The sequence below is a fragment of the Thalassophryne amazonica genome, chromosome 6, assembly GCF_902500255.1.
Source record: "Thalassophryne amazonica chromosome 6, fThaAma1.1, whole genome shotgun sequence".
NCBI classification, from domain to species: Eukaryota; Metazoa; Chordata; class Actinopteri; order Batrachoidiformes; family Batrachoididae; genus Thalassophryne; species Thalassophryne amazonica.
In genome coordinates this window covers 73645661-73652114 of record NC_047108.1, presented here as the reverse complement: position 1 = coordinate 73652114, position 6454 = coordinate 73645661, and the positions used below count along the sequence as shown (strand labels likewise).

Genomic DNA, 6454 nt, shown 5'->3' with positions numbered 1-6454 from the left:
AGCTTGTTAGTGTTTATTCAAGGGCTTACCAAAAACCTATATTATAATAGCCAAGTGGCCGTGAATTTGGCCGTGACAAAATGAGAAAAAAATCCAGGAAATCACATTGGAGGATTTTTAAAGAATTTATTTGTAAATTGTGGTGGAAAATAAGTATTTGGTCACGCACAAACAAGCAAGATTTCTGGCTCTCACAGACTTGTAACTTCTTCTTTAAGAAGCTCTTCTGTCCTCCACCTGTTACCTGTATTAATGGCACCTGTTGGAACTCGTTATCTGTATAAAAGACACCTATCCACAGCCTCAAACAGTCAGACTCCAAACTCAACCTTGGCCAAGACCAAAGAGCTGTCGAAGGACACCAGGAAGACAATTGTAGATGTGCACCAGGCTGGGAAGAGTGAATCTACCATAGTCAAGCAGGTTGGTGTGAATAAATCAACTGTGGGAGCAATTGTAAGAAAATGGAAGACATACAAGACCACTGATAATCTCCCTCGATCTGGGGCTCCACGCAAGATGTCATCCTGTGGGGTCAAAATGATCATGAGAACGGCGAACAAAAATCCCAGAATTACACGGAGGGACCTGATGAATGACCTGCAGAGAGCTGGGACCAAAGTAACAAAGGCTACACACTATGCAGAGAGGGACTCAAATCCTGCAGTGCCAGGCGTGTCCCCCTGCTTAAGTATATGGATGATCCAGAAGAGGATTGGGAGAATATCATGTGGTCAGATGAAATCAAAATAGAACTTTTTAGTAAAAACTCAACTAGTCGTGTTTGGAGGAAGAAGAATGCTGAGTTGCATTCCAAGAACACCATACCTACTGTGAAGCATGGGGGTGGAAACATCATGCTTTGGGGCTGTTTTTCTGCAAAGGGGACAGGATGACTGATCTGTGTTAAGGGACGAATGAACGTGGCCATGTATTGTTAGATTTTAAGCCAAAACCTCCTTCCATCAGTGAGAGCATTGAAGATGCAATGTGGCTGGGTCTTCCAGCATGACAATGATCCCAAACACACCACTCAGGCAACAAAGGAGTGGCTCTGTAAAAAGCATTTCAAGGTCCTGGAGTGGCCAAGCCAGTCTCCAGACCTCAACCCATAGAAAATTTGTGGAGGGAGTTGAAAGTCCTTGTTGCCCAGCGACAGCCACAAAACATCACTGCTCTAGAGGAGATCTGCATGGAGGAATGGGCCAAAATACCAGCTACAGTGTGTGCAAACCTGGTGAAGACTTACAGGAAATGTTTGACCTCTGTCATTGCCAACAAAGATTATGTTACAAAGTATTGAGCTGAACTTTTGTTATTGACCAAATACTTATTTTCCACCATAATTTACAAATAAATTATTTAAAAATCCTACAATGTGATTTCCTGGATTTTTTTTTTCTAATTTTGTCTCTCATAATTGAAGTGTACCTATGTTGAAAATTACAGACCTTTCTCATCTTTCTAAGTAGGAGAACTTGCACAATCAGGGACTGACCAAATACTTTTTACCCCACTGTACCTATTTTATAAACACTACCCAGAGCCCGTGGATCTCCACAGGCAACACACTAATTATATTTATTGTAGTAACTTTGTGAAGCACTTTTACTGGTTTTTGTAATAATAATAATAACAATAACAACAATAATAATGATCTCAGGACAACCTCAAATCTTTATGATTAAAATAATTTTTTTTTTTTTTTTGAAATTGTAATTTTGTGGCAAAAACATTAGAAGACTGAACTTACCCAAGATAATCTCTTTGAAAATGAGTCACCTTGAGTCACCACCCATTTGATTGGCTGAAAATATTTTTCCTGTTTGTCACAGTTTCCTGTCTTAGTGAAAGCTGAGGCACTGCGGACCAATGGGAGGGAGGCTGTGAGGATGCAACAGTGATCCAGGAAAAAGTCAGTCCATTGTTCCTGGGCCATTGAAGGAGTGTGACCTCCCTGCTGCCGGCTCCCGCCTGCTCAGACTAACGGCACGCCAAAGGACGGAGTATCCACTGACAGGTAGGACTCCGGTGCAAGACAGCAAATGTAACAGAAGATACAACATATACATGAGCATCACATTATTATTAATTTGTTGCAACTTTTTTGTGAAAACTGCACCTTTTCTGCATCGTCAACAACATATTGCAGTGTTTTTGTACCACTTGACATCACTGCATCATTTTAAGATGGTTTAGAAGAGGACATTGCCATAGCTTTGATTTAGTTTTGTTAGTTGGATGTCATCACGTTTATTTATTGCAGACACTCCAGACTGGGCAACGTGGAAAAAACACAATCAATGCCCATCAGTTCATGTTACGACCCCAGCTATTGATTTTGGGATGAGTCACAGAGCGTTTGTCATGATGTGCTCATGGTTTGTTTCTGCTTTTTTTTTTAAAACAAATATCCTGAAAAGGCCTGCATAGACTTCAGAAGTGATGTACGCCGGTATGATCCTGACCAAAGTGTGCATGTGGCTTTCAGTGTTTTCAGTTCCACATCACCACTGTGACATAGAGCACCATAAACCAGAGCGTAAACAGTCAGCGTGTCATCTTATCTGTTCTGAAAAGAAAATATACATGAAAAGAAAGTATTTATCTGACTTTTCTGTGTGCTGAAATTTACCCATCTCAGTCTGTGAAAGAATCTTGCATGAAACCTTCACTATCATGTCTTCACATTTAAAGATTTTTTTTTTGTTAAGAACATTTTAAATGTCATTTAAAGGATATCAGATATGATGGTAATCTTAATGTGAATTTTAAGGTCATGTTGGGGAGCTGATCTTCCACATCATAAAAGGTCTGCTGATGGAGCAGAAAAGCAGAATTGTGCTTTCTGTGGCTAAAAACTAAAATTCTCATCAATCAATCAATCAATCAATCAATCAATCAATCAATCAATCAATCAATCAATCAATCAATCAATCAATTTTTTTATATAGCGCCAAATCACAACAAACAGTTGCCCCAAGGCGCTTTATATTGTAAGGCAAGGCCATACAATAATTATGTAAAACCCCAACGGTCAAAACGACCCCCTGTGAGCAAGCACTTGGCTACAGTGGGAAGAAAAAACTCCCTTTTAACAGGAAGAAACCTCCAGCAGAACCAGGCTCAGGGAGGGGCAGTCTTCTGCTGGGACTGGTTGGGGCTGAGGGAGAGAACCAGGAAAAAGATATGCTGTGGAGGGGAGCAGAGATCGATCACTAATGATTAAATGCAGAGTGGTGCATACAGAGCAAAAAGAGAAAGAAACAGTGCATCATGGGAACCCCCCAGCAGTCTACGTCTATAGCAGCATAACTAAGGGATGGTTTAGGGTCACCTGATCCAGCCCTAACTATAAGCTTTAGCAAAAAGGAAAGTTTTAAGCCTAATCTTAAAAGTAGAGAGGGTGATAGCAGATACCATATGTTTAATTTTCAGACGTGGAAGTATTTTCAGTGTGACCTTTGATGACCTTGAAATGGAAAAGACCCACATGTCCAATTTTAACTATATATTTATTCATAATTCTGCTCATTATGATTTTGGACATTTTTGACAGATTTCTACAGTTATGAATTTATAAACCTGATCAGTGTTTTTTATTGCTACTAGGTTTAATGTTTCTCCTTCGCTGAAGGTGTCTTAGTAAGTGCGAAGAGAGCTTGCTGCTAAAGTGCTCCATCCATCCATTCATTTTGGATCACACTTCCAGAACCTTCACACTTATGAACTCGCTGGCTGCAGCTGCAAAAAGGGTTGTACTGGATGGTGCAAATGTTCAAAGTCAGCCCTGAAGTGCACATCTTAAATAATGTGCATGTTCAGACTTATGGAAGTACAAAGGCTGAAGGATATAGGCACTCATTTGTTGATTACATTCATCTGGTGTGTGTGTGTGGGGGGGGGGGTACATAAAGTACACTATAAAAAAATAATTTACTAACTCAACTTAGAAAAATTCAGGTAACAATTAGCATTTTAAGTGTGTCATGATGTAGTCATTACTGAGTAAATGCAATGACACTTTTATAGTCAGACGAATTTGACTAATAGTAAAGCCTTTAATTAATTGATTGACTTGCTTTGTCCTCTACAACCAACTTAATTAAAAGGCTTTGGTGTTATTAAGTGGCCACATTATTGCATACAATTTATTTTAAGTTCTTTATTACCTCCGTCAATGAAGTTGGGTGTTTGTTTGCCTGCTTGTGAACAGCCTGCAACCTGCAATGTTTCCTATATCATTATGACATTTTTTACAGAGGATTCATATCCTGATAGGCAAGATCTGATTAAATTTTCAAGGTCATAGATCAAAGGGCAAAGTCAGAAAAAAAATCCCTATCCTTTAACATTGAACAAATATTCAAAAACTCATAACTCATAACATAATGAATTTCTTTCATATTTGAGAGTGTTATGTAGGATGGTATACAAATAATGAATGTTTATGAGTTCAATAGTACAACTATTTCATGAGATGAAAGATGGAATGTACATTCCAGCCTCAACGAATTAAATATTCGTACCATTGAAAGAATGTAAAAACATTCATTATTTGTTTTATATAACAGCTAAAAAAAGATCCTTGTCATTTGATATATTAATTTATAAATAATAGAAAAGGGACTTACATTTTGGTGTGCACCACTGGTGCTTTGACATCAACAGTTGAACACGACCTTTAAATAGGAGTCCAAAATTGTTCCTGGAAGAAGCATTAGATAGTTAAAAAATATTTCTGATGCTGTAGTCTGCGATATCCCCCCCTCCCCCCAAAAGACTTTATGTACTTCCTCAGTCCAGTGAAAAATCACATCAGAAATTTGTCCAGGTTTTCATCCTAACAGCTCTTCATGCCTCCAGACGGCTTATGGTGTAGTGGATTCGTTTTTTTTTATGTCAATTAGCTTTTTCAAACTGTCATCTGTCAACAAAACAAACTCTGCTGTGTTTAGCTAAGCGGCGTGTGTGTGGGCGGGGTTTGCAGCGTGCAATGGTACAAAACGTATGGAACCAAATTTGCACCTTAAATGGAACCATATTTGCACGCTAAATGCAACCCAACCATCGATTTCTATTTAATCTGCCATCTTGCTTAGCATTATTGCGTGTCATCAGGAATTAGATTAAATAGAAATTGATGATTCACTGACTTAAACTTGGGTTGAAGTGATCTGAAAATGCTGTTTAGTGCAGCACTCAACAAGCTGACAAAGTATTGTGGAGTGAGCTTTCATAAGTGTGTATTATATGTCATGACTAAAATTGGTGAATTGGTGAATAAAGTGAGAAAGTGATTTATGTTTTGTGTCGATGTGTATTCTGTAAAGTAGTGACTTCAGTTTTACTGCCTGAATGCTTTGTCGTGAGAAATATAGCACCATTTGTTTAGCGACTCAATTAGAAGTCTCACTTTCATAAGTCTCAATTTATCCCTTTTTAATTAGCCTCGGGGTTATTTCTTTACATGAGGTTTTCCATCCAGAGATATTGTGTAAGAGCAAATTCACAGAATGGAAATGTTTTTTCTCTCACTTTGGTGGGTCACATAACAGTCACGAACCATCTTTGACATATTCTGTTACTATAAGAATATACACAAATGAGATTAATTTCTCTATGATATACTCCATATTCCAGTGTAGTGCTTTCAGATCCCGCTGGAGTGGGCGCACACCATTAGAATTAACAAGGGACAACTTTAGTACTAGCAAAACTGGCCGGCATGGCTGTTGTGTTTATTTATTTTATTTGAGCGCTGTGTAAAAGCATCGCCACAGGTGGGTTAAGGATCATTATATCGCGTTATGGCAGATGTGCTTAACTTAACTAACTTAAATTAATTCAAATCTATTACACAGGGTGAACACAAAAACACTCCTTGGTCTCAAATATTTATAATATCAAACGTTACCTGAATAATTTTACAATTTTGGTATCTACAGTTACAGAAATTCATCGAGTTTTTTTTCTCTTTTGTAGATTCTTCTTCTTCAAAATTGTAAAATTATTCAGGTAACTTTTAATATTATAAATATTTGAGACCAAGGAGTGTTTTTGTGTTCACCTTGTATAAAGAGTCTGATCCTCTTCTGTATTTCTGTTGACAAATAGTGTCTGTACAAATGTGGGACTGAGTTTGAATTAATGTAACAGCACAGTAATAGCACAGAAAATGCAGATTTATGGTGAAACTTTCTTGAAAACATTGATCATCATGCCCACATTGATTTCTATTTACGAGGTCTGTGAGAAAAGTATCGTACCTTTTATTTTTTTCAAAAACTATATGGATTTGATTCATATGTTTTTATGTCAGTCAAGCTTGAACCTTCGTGTGCATGCGTGAGTTTTTCCACGCCTGTCGGTTGCGTCATTCGCCTGTGGGCAGGCTTTGAGTGAGGAGTGGTCCAGCCCTCTCATCGGATTTTCATTGTCAGGAAATGGCGAA

The 6454-nt window shown here is 38.1% G+C and overlaps 1 protein-coding gene across 6 annotated transcripts in view; it reads left to right on the top strand.

Moving 5' to 3' along the window:
• The first annotated feature begins 1852 nt into the window (after positions 1 to 1852).
• The window catches only part of LOC117512423 (neuron navigator 1-like), a 261229-nt gene continuing 256627 nt past the window's right edge, over positions 1853 to 6454 (top strand). For 3 of the 6 annotated variants that reach the window (XM_034172485.1, XM_034172484.1, XM_034172483.1), the window contains exon 1: positions 1858 to 2020. The gene's annotated coding sequence lies outside the window, so the exon portion shown is untranslated. Of the gene's footprint in view, positions 2021 to 6454 lie in introns of all 6 variants that reach the window. The other 3 variants (XM_034172482.1, XM_034172481.1, XM_034172486.1) reach the window with 2 other exon arrangements.